The 17,918-nt window shown below is 35.6% G+C and overlaps 1 long non-coding RNA gene across 1 annotated transcript in view; it reads right to left on the reverse strand.

The window, feature by feature from the left end:
- Positions 1 to 6,457: 6,457 nt before the first annotated feature.
- The window catches only part of LOC116545861, a 13,953-nt gene continuing 2,492 nt past the window's right edge, over positions 6,458 to 17,918 (reverse strand). Inside the window, exons 2-3 of the long non-coding RNA XR_004266487.1 lie at positions 12,889 to 12,908; positions 6,458 to 6,468 (exon numbers count right to left, since the gene is read on the reverse strand). This is a non-coding gene — a long non-coding RNA (uncharacterized LOC116545861). The remainder of the gene's footprint in view (positions 6,469 to 12,888; positions 12,909 to 17,918) is intronic.

Below are 17,918 nucleotides of genomic sequence, written 5' to 3' on the forward strand. Positions count from 1 at the left end.
GTATGTTGAACCAGCCTTGCATCCCCAGGATGAAGCCTACTTGATCATGGTGGATAAGCTTTTTGATGTGCTGTTGTAATCGGCTTGTCAGTATTTTATTAAAGATTTTTGCATCTATGTTCATCATGGATATTGGCCTGAAGTTTTCTTTTCTTGTTGAGTCTCTGCCGGGTTTTGGAATCAGGATGATGTTGGTGTCATAAAATGATTTGGGAAGAATTCCCTCTTTTAGTATTGTTTGGAATAGTTTCAGAAGAAATGGTACCAGCTCCTCTTTGTATGTGTGGTAGAATTCAGCTGTGAACCCATCTGGACCTGGGCTTTTTTTCGGTGGTAAGCTCTTAATTGCTGCCTCAACTTCAGACCTTGTTATGGGTCTGTTCAGGGTTTCAGCTTCTTCCTGGTTTAGGCTTGGCAGGAGGCAAGTGTCCAGGAATTTACCCATTTCTTCCAGGTTTATTAGTTTGTGTGCATAGAGTTGTTTGTAATAATCTCTGATGATGGTTTGAATTTCTGTGGAATCTGTGGTGATATCCCCTTGATTGTTTTTTATTGCATCAAGTTGGTTATTCTCTCTTTTCTTTTTTATTAATCTGGCTAGTGGTCTGTTCAATCAAATTTAACCATCACATTAAATATAAGGGTCTGAACACCCCAATTAAAAGGCAGAGTATTTCAGATCAAATATAAAAGCAAAACTCAATTGTGTATTGTATCTTATGTATTACATAGTATATATTTATCCCCAAGAATACCACTTTAAATATAAAGATACAAATATGTAAACAGTAAAGGATGTCTACGAATTAGATAGACAAAATGGGAAATTCCTAGAAAGACACAAACCAACAAATTTGACTGACGAAGAAATAGATAATCTACGTAGACCTACAGCAAACAAATACTTTGCAGTATTAATTTTTAAACTTTCAACAAAGAATAAACCTAGACTTGGATGGTTATACTGGGGAATTCTACAAAATATTTAAAGAAGAATTAACATCAGTTCATCACAAAGGATTCCAAAACAAAAGAAAACATTTTTAAATTTATTATGAGGCCAGAATTACCCTGATACCAAGACCATACAAAGATATCACAAGAAACTACAAACATATATTATTTATAAATATAGACATAAAAAAACTAAATACTAGCAAATCAAATCTGGCAACATATAAAAAAACATTATGTGCCATGACCACGTGGGATTTATTCCTGAAATGCAAAGTTGCATCAAATAATTAATCTAATACACCTCATTCATAGAACAAAGATGAAAATTACATAATCATCCTAATAAATGAAGGAAAGTGTTGATAAAAATTTGTCTTTTATTATAAAAACACTCAACAAACCAGTAATAGAAGGTAATCTCACACTTAATAGAAAGTTGATGTACAAAAACTCCAGAGCTAGCAACATAGTTAATCAGAACTGAATAATTTCATATTTACATCAGGAATAAGAAAGGGATTTCCACCACTTTCAACACTTCTATTTAACATTATACTGATGATTCTATCCAGGACGAATAAGAAGAGGGATAGAGCTGGAGGGGAGAAGGAAAAGGTAGAAAAATAAAAAGAAAGGCGGAAGAAGAAAGCAGAAAGAAGAAGAAGGAGAATAAGAAGGAGTAGGAGGAGGAGGAGGATAGGAGGAAGAAGAAGAGGAAGAAGAGAGGAGGAGGGAGGGAAGGAGGGAAAGAAAAGCACCAATGTTAGAAAGAAAGGAAGAAGTATATCTCTCCTTGTAGATGGCAACTGCTTTTATAGAGAAAATCCCAAGAAATCCACAAAGATGCTACTAGAATAAAAAAAAAAAAATGGCACATCAAGTTTGCAGAATACAAGATTAATACATATAAATCAATTGTGATTTTATACCTTAGTAATAAACAGTAAATTTCTTAAAAGCTGATTTGCAATCAAGCCAGTAATAATAAAATACTTAGAAATACATTTAACAGAAGAAGTTTAAGACTTGTACCTTGAGTACTAGAAAACATCAGTGTGAGAAATTAAAGAAGGCCTAAATAAACGAAAAGACAGTCCCAGAAGACTAAATATTCTTAAAATGACAATACTCACAAAATTGATCTACAGATTCAGTGCATTCCATCGAATGTCCTTGCAGAAAATGCAAGCTGATTGTAAAATTCATATGGAAAGGCAAGGGACTCAGTAGCCAACACAATCTTGAAGAAGAACAAACTTGAAGGATGCATACTTCTTGAAGGACGCATACTTCTTGATGTCAAGGCTCCCATAATCAAGAAAGTGTGGTGCTAGATAGATATATGAATACATGGAAATGAATTGAAAGTCCAGAAATAAGCTCTTCAATTTATAGACAGTTGATTTTCCACAAAGAGTTACAATTTTATTTAAATATTTTGAATATAATAGTTTAATGGGAGAAAGAGCAGTCTTTTCAACACATGGTGCAGTACATGAAGGCCAGAGAAAAGCAAAACCACTGCAAATCCATAGCCAGAAAGGAAAGAAGCCAGAGGAATAAATCACCTAACTTTACTCTCCTCCGATCCTTTTATATCACTGGTACCTTATGATCCCTCAACAACCTGTCCAAGTTCGAGGAACACAGTTGATGCATCTCATGAAGAGTTGTCTTCTTCAGATATACAGTTTGAGAAGTCAGTACAGGGTAGATCTAGAGAAACAAATTAAGAAAATCGAGAAATTAAATTAGGTTACATTAGTCCCATGCTGATAATCTAGAATAATCTTCCCACTTCAAAGTCTGTAACTTTAGTCATATTTGCAAAGTCCCTTTTGCCATGTATGGTAACGTATTCACAGGCATTGGCATTTTTGTGGGGCCATCATTTTACCCACAAAATGATTGCATGTTAAGTGATTGCAATGATTGTCTGTTAAATTATTCTTTTGATAGGATGCAATTTAAATAATAACTGTGCTACACACACACACACACACACACACACACACACACACACACACAAAATAAACCTGTACATAGATGTTCATGGTAGCATTATTCACAATGAAAGCAAAGTGGAAATAAGCTAAATATTAAATATTCATCAACAGATAAGTGAATAAATAAAAATGGGATATGTCTATACAATATCATATCATTAAGCAATAAGGAGTGAAGTTCTCATAACATTAAAATGTGAATAAACCTTTGAAAGTTTATGGTAAGTGAAATAAGCCAGTCACAAAACACCTGCTATGTAATTCTTTTTTTCTGAAATACCCAGCATGGACAAATATACAGATAAAGTAGATTGTTGGTTGTCTAGGGCTTAGAGGTGGGATCTGGGGAAAAATAGGGAATGACTGCTAAAGGATTTAGAGTTTCTTTCAGGGGTAATGAAAATATTCTAAAGTAAATGAATTATATCTCAATAAAGGTGTTATAAAAGAAGTTTTCCTGACAAACTTTAACCATTATTTAGTCTTAGTTGTCAGGAGGTCTCCTTTAGGGGAGAAAGAATAAAGAAGTGGTCAAAAGGAGCCCAAGCAGGACTGTTAATGTATCCACACTGTTTTATTTGTTGACCAAGTGGTCTTACATGAGTATTCACTTTCTTATGGTTTACTGAGCTGTATATTTATGATTTATGTACTTTTCTGTCTCGATGTTATACTTCAAAATAAAATGTATAATTTTAAAAAATAATAATTAATGTTTTTATCCATGACAAAAAGAAGTAACAATAGTTTGGAAGTATTAGAGTGATGACAGGGAGACAGAAAGAAGTAAAGAAACAAAACAGGAGGTAAATTGGGAGACCCAAGACTGAGTGGTATTAAAGGTTACTTTTAGCTTTCTTGCTTTCAGGCCCGCTTTGTTTTTTAACAGCAAGTAGACTGGATTTAGGTGCATGACAATAGATATGTTTTTTAATACATTGAATTTGAGATGTCTTAAAGACCTCCAACTAAAGTTGTCAAATAAGAGATAATGTACATGTAGAAGCTTGCAGAGACATGTGGTTTGAACATTTTGACAAATTTTCCTTATTCGTGCCCTTAGATCTACTCTGTATACTCCTCTCACTCTCTGCATGTCAGAAAAACTCTACTTTTTATGGGATGCCTATGCTGTACCTCTTGACCTCTGGGTTGGGTTGTCCTGGCTGAGTTTGTCCTGTGGGAGGTACCAGATCAGAGGAAGAAGGAAATTAGAGTTCATACTTAGGGCTGATAAAAGCTTCCAGCCTTTGCTAGCTGCATTAGTGCTTCAGCGTCTCTTTTAGGTTTCTCTTATCCCTATTCACACCTCTATAAATAATCCTTTATTAAATTCTTCCTAATTAGTCCATTGGCGTGTACCATCTGTTTCCTGTCAGGATCTTAAGTGACTCAGTAATTGACAAAATAAGTGGTCCCAGGAAATGCCCTTAAAATAGGTGCCTGGGGTTGGGTAGCTACCATATTTGAGGTGCTCACAGATAGCTTTTTTGCTTTAAGAAAGGGACACTGATAATCTCTGGCATGCTATGACATCATGATTAGTCAAATAATCACTGGTGGTGGCATAAGATGAAGTGCAGATGCAATGAAGGCCTTGGGAGACCAAGTGGTTGTGGCACTTAGTGACTACGGCAACAATGGTTTTACAAAGACTGTAGCAAGAGAGAAGAGAAAAATTGAAAGTCTGCCTCTGAGCATGAATGAAAAATCAGAAAGCTTCTATGAAAACTTTAAAGGAGCCCCTTATCTCCAGTAACCACAGGGCAGACATGAATGAGAAAAATCAAGTCCAAGGATGAAATGTAATGGCACAGCTGTTAAGGCCAGCTAAATAAAAAAACCAGCCAGGTATCTCATGCTAAGTAAGGTAAAGGCACTCATGGGAAAAGAATACGGCCCTAAAATATTTGGGTATATGGATGAAAGGATAAAAATTTTAAATCTCCAAATTTTAGGCATACTCAACTCAGGTTTGAAATGTCATAAATGGACTTAAGTACCTTTGGAGTGGTGTTCACATCCAAAAGGCCAGTTAATTAAAGTCTGTACTAAACAGTGGCCTACAATTAATGTGATATAGTGCAATGACTCTCAATATTAATGGTATATTGGAATTACATAGGAGGCTTTAAAATGCATGTATATCTACGACTCACTCACATAGATTGAGCCACCTGCTCAGCTACCCAGTACCAGTCACTCCTAGAGAGCCTGGAGGGCACCCTCCTTATGAAGGAATCATTAAAAGTCTTCATGGTAAGCATTTCCTATAGGCCAAAGATAACTAATGGTGGGAGATGCTGCACTAGTAATCCATTCTATATTTCACTGAGAATAATGACATGCCAGTGTAGTACAGGCCAGATCAAAGGGCTTACCCATCAGAAGTGAGGAGCTTAAAATCACATTAATAAGGCAAGTGTTGAATTGGTAATCAGTGCTCTGACCTGCATTAACTATGTCAGTGGCTTACTGATCCCTAGGTCCTCAGAATGAAATAGATGAGCAGCCTACTGAGCTGTGACTTAATATATACAAGCAAAATATGTCTAGGTCTAGTGCCAAAAATATAATTCAAGTCATCATAGTGGGAATCCATTGCCTCTTATCCAGTTGCAAGACCTAAGCCAATACAGCAGCCAGAGTCCCTCCTTTGAAGGAGAGGCTGGTTCCTTTTGAGAAAGCCTCCACAAGATAGCCATTAGTAAATACTACATGTGTTCCCCAAACCTTCTCTATGTGACCTACAGCCGTTTAGCGGGAAGGCTGTGTATTTGTGAAAGAGAAATAACCCAGAACTTCTGAGGGGTTATTAGTTACAGAATCTGAACTGCTACTAGTCACTAGAGACGCTGAATGCCAGACTGGCCCACTAGTGATGGACATTTATGGAGATAACATGAGGATGAAATCCTCACTTGAATTCACCTCCAGGTGTGTCTAATGGGACCACAGACTTATCGTACGGGTTATATATGCGTTATGGCAGGATAAAACAAACAGATGCTTCTAAAATGACACCCACTGCCAAGATATTAAAGCAAAAGCAATCTTCTGTCCCTGGTGGAAATGGAGAACAGTGTCACCATCAAACACCAGAAAGATGTATGGTGAGGATTACGTGGCATTTTTAACACATGCTCAACGAACTCACATTTCTGCCTGATGGAAATCCAAGTAAACCTGGGACAATGAGTGTAGATTATTGCAAGCAAAATTGCCTAGATTATCTATGTTTTCAGATGTAGCATCTTTACTGGAGAAAATCAGTGCTACTCCTGCCACTTGACTGCATTCTCAAAGGACCAGCAACATCAGCATCACTCCCAAATTCACTAGAAATGCAAACTATTGGGTCCTACTCCAAACAGACAAAAATCAGAAACTTTAGAGGTGGAGCCCAGAAATTGTGTTTTGACAAGCCCTCAGTGTGAATATTTTGCACTTTTCTATTAAAGAAACACTTAATGCTTTCTTTTCCTACTTCTAATCAGGAAAAACTCTGACAAGGCAAGGGTAGAAGCTCATCTGCACTGTCTAGTCAACTTGTATGCTCTCTTTCTTAATATAAACTGGAAGGAACTTAATCATCTTTGTGTCCCATAAAACATCACATTGATCTTGACATTGATGACCTTATGTTAATTGAGTCTATAAGTAGGAGGTAGCAAGCACCAGATGCCTTATTAAAACATAATGGTATCAAGGGTTGAGAGATAAATTCTTCGAAAGTTCAATATCTTGAGCCTGCCAGACTGATAGGTTTATGAAGTTTTAGTGGTCTGGAACAGGACAGAATATTTTATCTAAAGTGAGAGATAAATGACTGAAGCTTGCACTTCTAATTTCAAGGGGCACAAAACTTGTTGGACCCTTTTAAATTATGGAAGCAAAATATTCTATATTTAGACATGATGATATGACTCATTAACTGATTAATTCGTGGCATCCAGTTTAGATTGGAGTCTGAATTAAAACAAGCTCTGCAGTAGTTCTATACTGCAGTGAAAAAGGTGCTACCACTTGGGTCTTATGAAGGCATATGGAGCTTCTGGAAATTTCCAAAAAGAAGCATAACTGTGCAGAATTTATAGTTTTCATGTAAGACCAATTTGCACTTTTCTATCAACAATGTCTGTTTATTTGAAAATCAGTTTCACACTTGATATTAGACCCTTTTAATATTAAGTATCTGGAAACAGGTCTGTGAGAAATGAACTCATCTTGAACTGATCATTATGTTATTCAATTAAAATTATATGTTAGAGACTAATTTATTCTCTAACAGAAACTTATTCTCACATATGAAACAGCTAAGATACTGGACAAAATATATGAAACAACAGTTTTCAAAATATCAGAATGAAAGATAGTCATCCCTGAAAGAAGAGAAGCAAACAAAGCTAGTTCAATGACTGTTCCAGCTTACTGATGGTTAGGAGTTTTGAGGCTGTGGCTAAGGAAGAGGGAATCAATACAGAGATTATAGCTCTCTTGAGTTGAAAAGATTGTGTTGGGTGTTTTGAGACATGAAAGTATCTGGAGTTTACAAGGCAGAATAACAGGGAGGTGAAATGTAAAAGACGACCCAGAGATCTACAGAGGATCCTCTGTAGACTTTAGCTGAGTACTGATTATTTCATATATAATGCTCAAGAAGGAATCAATTGAAATAATTACATAGAATAATCATCAGGGTTTGAATATTTGCTGTTGACACGAGCTGGAGTAGAAGACCTCATAATTCACAGTGCATCCAGTAGAATTCCCAAAATGGTTAGGCCTTGGTAATTGGCCAACACTTGTGCAAACTACATGCTGCTCTGGTACCTCAAAAACAAAATCGAAAAGATTCATACTGTTTGATAATAACCTGATTGAATACCAGAACAAAAGCTGTTATAGTTACTGTTATGGAACAATCGTTATTATTCTGTAAGTAAAACTTATGGAACAATAAAAATATCTCACTTAACAAGATAAAATTCAAAATCCCTGCCATTAGATAAAAAGTTACTAAACATTTAAAGAAGCAGGAAAATATTCTCAGTTAAAATCACTGAAAAAGATTATACAGATGGTAGAAATAGCAGTTACTTTAAAACTATTATTCCGCATATTCAGAAGCTAAAAAGTTTAGTAAGGAGTTAGTATAAAAAGGGGTGATATTTATATTCTGCATGTGAAAGTTAAAGTATTTGAGATGAGAATAATTGGATGAAATAAACAGCAGATTACAAATTGCAGAAAAAAGATTAATAAATTATAATTGTAATGAAGACTATCCAAAGTAAAAAAAGAGAGGAAAAGAAACTTAAAAAATGAACATAATGTACTTTCACTGTGGTACGACTTCAAGAGAGCAATATATGATTAATTGGAATCTCTGAGGGAGAGAAAAGAAGGACAAAATAATTGAAAAAGTATTTGGTTAAATGTTCTATATTTGGTAAAATCTATTAACCTAGAATATATGAATTTAAATAAGCCTTGAAAACAAAAACATGAAAAGAGTAATTCATGGAATATAATAACCAACATGAGTAAGTCAATAAAGAGAGAAACATTTTAAAGCAACCAGTGGAGTAAGATACATTACATACGCAGGATCTCAGATAAAGCAAATTTCTCATCTGAAATCAGAAATTCATGCTTGAAGAGGGTAGAAAAATAAGCTACAGTACTGAAATAAACTACCAACCTAGAATTCTAAACCCAATGAAAATATTTTTCAAAAATAAGGAGGAAATAAACATGTTTTCAGACATTTAAAAAAAAAAAAAAAGCGGGGAAAATTTTTGGCAAATAAGGCACGCTAAAAAGATCACAATAAAAAAAAAAAATTAAAAAAAAAAAACATAAATCAACATGAAGGAAGGAAGGACACTAGAAATTGTAACTATCTAAGTATATGCAAAATACTATTCAAATAACTTACATAATTTAAAAGATGATTTAGTGCAAAATAAAAAAGTAAGAAATCATATATTTGGGAATTTATAAAATAATTAAAACTAAAATGTATAGTCACAATAGAAGAAGGCCAAGAGGGGAGAAATGGAAAAGTACAACTCTATGATTCTTACATTATTTATGAAGAAGAACTATATTTCTTGAATGTTGGCAATGAGAGAATAAAATATGTAGCATAGGCTGGGCAAGATGTCTCATGCCTGTAATCCCAGCACTTTGGGAGGTTGAGGCAGGATCATCATCTGAGGTCAGGAGTTTGAGACCAGCCTGGCCAACATGGCAAAACACTCTCTCTATTAAAAATACAAAAATTAGCCAGGTGTGGTGGCCTGCATCTGCAGTCCTAGCTACTCAGAAGGCTGAGGCAAGAGAATCACTTGGACCTGGGAGATGAAGTTTGCAGTGAGCCGCGATTGTGCCACTGCATTCCAGGCAAGTGACAAAGTGAGATTCTGTCTCTAAATAAATAAATTTAAAAAGTATATAGCATAGAATACAATAATATAACCAAAAATTTCAGGTAATAACCCAACAAAGAAGATAGAATTAAATGATAAAATATACTCAACTAATTCAAAGGAAGGTAGAAAAATAGGATAGATGATACAAGTAGGAATGGAAAGATGATAAATTTAAAATAAAACATAAGGGCAATCACATTAAATGTAAATGGTCTAAACATCCCAATTTTTTAAAAATAGCAATTGTCAGATTCTATAGAAAAGCAATACTGAATTATATGTTTTGTATAAGGAACACGCTTAGACTCAAAATAAAGGGATGGAGAAATATTTGCCAGCAAATGGAAAGAAAAAAAAGCAGGGGTTGCAATCCTAATCTCTGAGAAAACAGACTTTAAACCAACAAATATCAGAAAAGACAAAGAAGGGCGCTACATAATAGTAAAGGGATCAATGCAACAAGAAGAACTATCCTAAATATATATGCACCCAATACAGGAACACCCAGATATATAAAGCAAGTTCTTGGAAATCTACAGGGAGATTTAGACTCTCACACAATAATAGTGGAATACTTTAACACCCCACTATCACAAATAGACTGATCAATGAGACAGAAAATTAACAACGATATTCAGAACTTGAACTCAGCTCTGGATCAAGTGGAACTAATAGACATATACAGAACTCTCCAACCCCTAACCCAAATCAACAGAATATAAATTCTTCTTAACACCACATAGCCCTTATTCTAAAATTGACCACATAATTGGAAGTAAAACACTCCTCAGCAATTGTTAAAGAATGGAAATCATAACAGTCTATTAGACCACAGTACAATCAAATTAGATTCAGGATTAAGAAACTCACTCAAAACCACACAACTACATGGAAACTGAACAATCTTCTCCTGAATTACTACTGAGTAAATAATGAAATTAAAACAAAAATAACTAAGTTCTTTGAAAACAATGAAAAAAAAGACACAGCATACCAGAATCTCTGGGACACAGCTAAAGCAATGTTTAGAGGGAAATTTATAGCACTAAACCCACATGAGAAAATGGAAAAGATCCAAAATCGACACCCTAATGTTATAATTAAAAGAACTAGAGAAGGAAGAGCAAACAAATTTAAAAGGGAGCAGAAGATGAGAAAAAACAAAAATCAGAGCACGACAGAAGGAGACACAGACAGGAAAAATACTTCAGAAAAAAATCAATGAACCCAGGAGCTGTTTTTTTTTTTTTTAAAGATTAACAAAATAAATAGACTACTAGCCAGACTAATAAAGAAAAGAGAGAGGAATCAAATAGACACAATAAAAAATGTAAAGAGGATATCACCAATGATCCCATAGAAATACATACTAGCATCAGAGCATACTCTAAACACCTCTATGCAAATAAACCAGAAAATCTAGAAGAAATGGATAAATTCCTGGACGCATACACCCTCCCAAGACTGAACCAGGAAGAAGTTGAATCCCTGAATAAACCAATAACAAGTTCTGAAGTTGAAGCAGTATTTAATAGCCTACAAACCAAAAAAAGCCCAGGACCAGACAGATTCACAGCCAAATTATACTAGTGGTACAATGAGAAGCTGGTACAATTCCTTCTGAAAATATTCCAAACAATAGAAAAATAGGAACTTCTCCCTAACACATTTTATGAGGCCAGCATCATCCTGATGCCAAAAACTGGCAGAGATACAACAAAAAGAAGAAAATTTTAGGCCAATATCCCTAATGAACATCGATGCAAAAATCCTCAATAAAATACGGCAAACCGAATCAGGCAGCAGATCAAAAAGTTTATACACCAAGATCAAGTTGGCTTCATCCCTCTGATGAAAGGCTGGTTCAACATATGCAGATCAATAAACATAAACTAACACATAAACAGAACCAATGACAAAAAAAAACATATGATTATCTCAGTAGATGCAGAAAAGGCCTTTGATAAAATTCAACACCCCTTCATGCTAAAAACACTCAATAAACTAGGTATTGACGGAACATATCTCAAAATAATAAGAGCTATTTGCAACAAACCCACAACCAATATCATATTGAATGGACAAAAGCTCTAATCATTCCCTTTGAAAACTGGCCCAAGACAAGGATGCTCTCTCTCATCACTCCTATTCAACATAGTATTGGAAGTTCTGGCTAGGGCAATGAGGCAAGAGAAAGAAATAAAACACATCCAAATAAAACAAGAGGAAATCAAATTGTCTCTTTGCAGATGACATGATTGTATATTTGCAAAACCCCATCATCTCAGCCCTCAAACTCCTGAAGCTGATAAGCAACTTCAGCAAAGTCTCAGACTACAAAATCAATGTGCAAAATTCAAAGCATTCCTATACACAAATAATAGACAAATAGCCACATCAAAAGTGAACTCCCGTTCATAAGTGCTATGAGAATAAATGCCTAGAAATACAACTTACAAGAGACGTGAAGTACCTCTTCAAGAAGAACTATAAACTACTGCTCAAGGAAATAAGAGAGGACACAAAAATATGGAAAACTGTCCATATTCGTGGATAGGAATAATCAATATTGTGAAAATGGCCATACTACCCAAAGTAATTTGTAGATTCGTTGCTATTCCCATCAAGCTACCATCAACTTTCTTCACAGAATTAGAATAAATGCTATTTTAAATTTTATATGGAACCAAAAAAGAGCCCATGTAGCCAAGATAATTCTAAATAAAAAGAACAAAGCTGGGCTGGGCGCAGTGGCTCACGCCTATAATGCCAGCACTTTGGGAGGCCGAGACAGGTGTATCACGAGGTCAAGAGATCGAGACCATCCTGGTCAACAAGGTGAAATCGTGCCTCTACTAATAATACAAAAATTAGCTGGGCATGGTGGTGCATGCCTGTAGTCCCAGCCACTCGGGAGGCCGAGGCAGGAGAATGGCTTGTACCCAGGAGACGGAAGTTGCAGTGAGCCGAGATCGTGCCATTGCACTCCAGCCTGGGTAACAAGAGCGAAACTCTATCTCAAAAAAAAAAAAAAAAAAAAAAAGAACAAAGCTGGAGGCATCATGCTATCTGACTTCAATCTATACTACAAGACTATAGTAATCAAAACAGCATGGTAGTGGTACCTATTCACTATTTGATAAATGGTGTGGGGAAGACTGGCTAGCCATCTGCGGAAAACTGACATTGGACCCCTTCCTTACACCTTATACAATAGTTAACTCAAGATGGATTAAAGGCTTAAATGTAAGACCTAAAACTATAAAAACCTAGAAGAAATCCTAGGCAATATCATTCAGGACATAGACATGGGCAAAGGCTTCATGACTAAAACACCAAAAGTAATGACAACAAAAGCCAAAATTGACAAATGTGACATAATTAAACTAAAGAACTTCTAAACAGCAAAAGAAATTACCATCAGAGTGAACAGGCAACCTACAGAAAGAGAGAACTCACTATCAGGAGAACGGCAGCATGAGGGTAACTGCCTCCATGATTCAATTACCTCCCATCAGCATTATGAGAACTACAGTCCAAGACGAAATTTGGGTGGGGACACAGACAAACCACATTACATATTTTATGTTGAACATACCTCAATAAAGCTGTTTTAAGCATTTAAAATTATGGAAACAGAAAAAAAATAATTGTCACATGTCTTCTGGCTTCAGCAGATGCAAAAGACAAGCAAATTATAGACAAAATAAGGTGACTCACATACCCTTGGAATCTTCTCCAAGTCCTTCCATGCATTTCTCACAACTTCTACCAGTAGGCTTATGGGAAATTACCCATGACCAGTTAATACACAGAGAAAGAAAACTGTAAGTTATCTTTATTGATAGATTGGTACAACAAACCATACCAGCTGAGGGTAAATTGCTGCTACATTATAGAGACATTAAGAGAAGTCTTGAAATATATTAATGTATAGATTCACTGTGGATCACCAACAGTGGCTAATCATAAAAAATGGAGATTAGTGAAAAAGCACATGAGATAAAAATACTCATGTGCCAGATACTGGTATTAGCAGGCATCCACTGTGAGCTCAGTAATCGGGTAGACAAGATGTCTTATCTTGTATATGTCATTGTGACTCCCTTTCCAGCAATGCCAGTACTGTTCAAAGGGCAAAGTGCAACATGGCCATGACAACAGTATTAGAAGGTATGTATAGGTTCCACTTGTCCAGGTTGCCTAAGGCTGAATCCAATTCTGATTTCTAATATGGTGCCATCTTCTGGGAGGTCCAGATAGCCATCTTGTAGAGAAAGCAGGGATTTTCCACATAGAAATGGACTCTGGGTACATGTTTACCCATCCATCCCCACAGCACTTCTGCCAGTGCCACTCCTGTGGACTTATATAATGCTGTAGCCATTGTCAAGCATTATACACAACAGCTTCCAACCAGGAAAGATATTTAACAGCAGAACAGAGACGCTGGGCTCATTCTGATAGAATTCTCTGGTCTTAGCATGTCACCACCAATCTTCCCAAAGCATCTGGCTTAGAAGAGCTACATAGACCTAGTTGTAAGACTAGCTAAGGAACAGAGGCCAAAATTCATGGTCCAGGACCTTAAGGATATATTTTCCTAAATAACTCACTTAAGGAATGTTTGTTTTCTATCCTTGAAGCCGGGGGTTGGTGTATTTGTAGGCATAGTACTCAAGTAAAAAATAACTCCATCAAGAAAACTTATAGTTTAGTTGTATTAGAAGCTGAATTTCTTACCTGAGCATTGTATATTCCTAATTGCTGCTAAATTTGTAGGCAAGCTATTCATTGCACTATACTAAGAGGCATTGGACTGCAGCTCTACTGTAGGAGAAAAAAAAACTATATCTGCAACTCACATATATTTTATCGAGGTATTTATTAATACTCCTAAATCATAAGTCCTGGTTGATTGGAAATCCCAGCAATCTAATAAAAATTAAATCACCAAAAATTTAGATAATGAGAGAATAAATATTTGTGTCACTCATCACGTAAAGAAAGCTAAGGAGAACGTGAAATGGGTTCTGGAAGAAGAAGGAACTTAGGCCTCAGAACCTGCTACTGAATTACCTATGTTTTACCTGAACTTATTTTTTTGTCCATAGTCTCCTTCCCTTTATCCCTAACTGCCTGATATGAAGAGTATTAGTGGCCAACAGCTTAGATTTTGGCTAGGGATATAGCTGAATTATCAAGAGTCAATGATGATACAGTTGCTGATGAATTTCTGTGTCCCTTATGTAGGAGACATGCATTTTTAAAATTTGAACAAAGACCACAAGTGGATTTCAAAGGGATGAAGAGGTGAACTGTGCTGAATATGCTTTCTTTGTCCCTTCAGATAGGAGATCTCCACCTCTCCTCCCTGGTCTACATCCTAGACACCACCAATGAACTCCCTTAGCTCCCTCCAGTTGCTGGGATATGGTAAATAGCAGGCACCAGTTAAAGATGAGAGAACAGAAGTAGGGCATCATTGGGACATTTATTCCTTCAATTTCCTCTCTGCCAGGCCACGATTGACATTAGAATTAAGAAAAATAAAGAACACAAAGTATGAAAAGCATTCAGAAGCAGTTATAATAAAAGGGTACTTTCTTTTTTCCTCTGTATGAGAAAGATATTCCTTTTTATATAAACCAATTATATTATTCAGGATCCTAAGGAAAAACACATGGCACACTCAAAAGTGTTTAACTGAAGCTTAATGGAAAGGACTATTTACAGAGATGTGAGAAGAAATCAGAAAACCAGAAAAGGATAAGGAAGCATCCAGGTATTAGCAACAATGAGAAGCCCATTAGTACCCCTAGGACTGAAGGAGAGGGCATTATATAATCAGCACTGAGTCCGTGAGAGCTGATTCCAGGGAAGGGGGAAAGCCATTAGGAGCTGTGGTGGAACCAGATCACAGAGGCAGGTGGGGCATGGGGAGAACAGAAACTGAGTATCTGAATCTCTCTCTGTCTCCCCTTTTTATTTCTTGCTGTGCATCCCATTGGCCAGATAAAGGTAGAAGCCAAAGAGCTAAGGAACCAAGTAATACTGGGATTCCAGGCCAGAGAGCATTGCAGAGACTATCAGAGAAGAGAGCTCTGATAAGTACGTGGTGAGGATAGGGACCGGGTTGGTGTGAGGATGAGAGCAAACAGATAAAAACTGGCATAACAAGAATTCTTTTTTCAATTGATACTTTAATAAGCAAAATCAAAAACAAAAGACTGAATGGAAGTGCATTGAGAAATTTTGCATTTTTAAAATAATGTTTTGAGTCAAACAATAATTGTAAAAGCAAGGATATTTTTTTAAATGTTCTTGGATTCAACATAATTACAACAGTTCCAAGAAGCTGGATTTAATAGTATTGCATTGACTTTTGCTTCCTCTTGATGCTGTAGTACAAGTTATCTTTTAAGGTACAGAACAATGAATACTATTTCAGATTCCTTTGAATCTTTGTTGTGACATCTTTGAAAAAATTAACTACTGTAAATAGCCTCATTTCTGTTAAATATTATAATATAAAATTTTAATGTAAGAATAAATCAACCAAACATCTGCTTCACCATTATTCATTGTAACAATCTTATGATGTGGCCAATTGGAAAAAAATGCAATTTTCCTAATGTGCCTCTTTGAATTATTTAAAGTTTCTGTTGTAGCTAATTAATTTAGAGCATATTATGAAAATGAAGCAATGAAAATAAACCAAATACTGAGCAAAAACAGCAGTACAGATGCTAGTAGTATTCTATTTTCTGTGGTACTGTGCTTTATACATTGGCCCCAGACAAGTCAAAATTAATGAAATAAATTGATATTATTTCAATGAGTTTTATGTGTAGTCAAATAAATATTAGCAAAAATGATTTGATATACATTTAATTTAATACTCTAGGTGAAGAGCTATATAATTTGTTTGGAGAACAGGTATTTGTCAATAATATAAACTGCAGGGAAGTGAATTTGCATTCAACACACCATCATTTGAAGTGCCTTTTTTCATTCATCTTTTACTTGCAAGAGGCAGCCTTGTTAATTCTCTTAGTAACATTTTCAGAAAAGAAATTTTGAGGAATAGCAATGTCTGAACATTGAAATATAAAAGAAGACTCTATATTCTAAAAATCATGTCCACTAAATTACTAAACTGCCTTTCCTCAGGTTAAAGCCACATGCTCCTTCCTTACAGTTACCTTCTCCATTGAAAGCAATATTACACTCAGGCTCTGATTTAATAAAAATGGAGACATCGAAAACAGAATTCTAATTCCATCTTTATCATTAATGTATTACATGACCTTGGGCAATCTCTCAACCCTCATCTCCTTCATCTAAAAAAATGATATTCTCAACTCCATAGTAGGTTACCTTATAGTCTTGTTCAAAGGAATAACTAGAAATGTCTGCCAGGTATATTGAAAATATTAAGTGCTAGATACATATTTAATTACAAGATGGAATCTTTGTGATAGTAAGGATCTACTACAAACAAATAAAGCAAAATAAATCATGCACTGGAATGCAGGATCAGCGCAATTGGATATTTTTATTCTTTGGTAAGAAATTTATCAGTAAACTTAAAAAAAATAGCTTAAAAAAAAACAGGTACCTTATAATGATACCTATTGCAAAAACAAACCAACTAGGTCAGGTTTGCAATGGAATTTTTTAAGACAATAAACTACATGCCCCGATGTGGTTTATGTTGAGGCAAAAATTTTGCTATCTTGTGCAGAATTGCAGAACACTTATTTGTGCCACTTCAAGTAAACCTATTGTAGACCAAGAAACCATATACCTGCAAAATAATCAGATGTCATATGCAGAGTTTCTCCATTCACCTCTATGGTACTCAAAGAGGTGAATGGAGAAAATAAAAATGAATTATACTTCACAAAAGATGAGAGTAACATTTCCTAAGTAAAGAAATAAAATAATATTTCCAAAATAAAAAGCAGCATGGGAATGTCTGTATATTAGCATTGTAGCACTCAGTAGAACATTTAGGCCTCAGTGCATGTGGCAGACTGTCCATTCCACTGGTGCATGAAAAGTCTGCACCTCTCAGTATTAACCCTCTTGTGTTGTCGGTTCCCTCCTACATTGAATCCAAGCCAATGAAGCATTAGCACAAGTGATGCAAGGAGAGCCTTGATACACACTTGCACTTAGAGCTCTTCTACTTGGAACTCTTAGAAGCCAGCCACTATGCTTAAAGGAGTCCAAGCTATTTCGTAGAAGAGAGGCCATATGAAGGTATCCTACAACATAAGACAACACAGATGGAAGAGGGCTGAGGGCTCCAGTTGAGTTCCCAGATTAGTGCATAACCTGTGCCAACACCCCACAAAGCAAAGGAATCTAGCAGTTAAACCCCCAAATTTTCTGAATTTATAAATAAGTTATTTTAAGCCTCCAATATTTGGAGTGATATGCTACACAGCACTAATTAACACCACCTATTCATTTTCGGTTCTTTCTTTTTTTTTTTTTTTTTTTTTTTTGA

This window comes from Sapajus apella, unplaced genomic scaffold, assembly GCF_009761245.1.
Source record: "Sapajus apella isolate SASKATOON/1434 unplaced genomic scaffold, GSC_monkey_1.0 scaffold5, whole genome shotgun sequence".
NCBI lineage: Eukaryota > Metazoa > Chordata > Mammalia > Primates > Cebidae > Sapajus > Sapajus apella.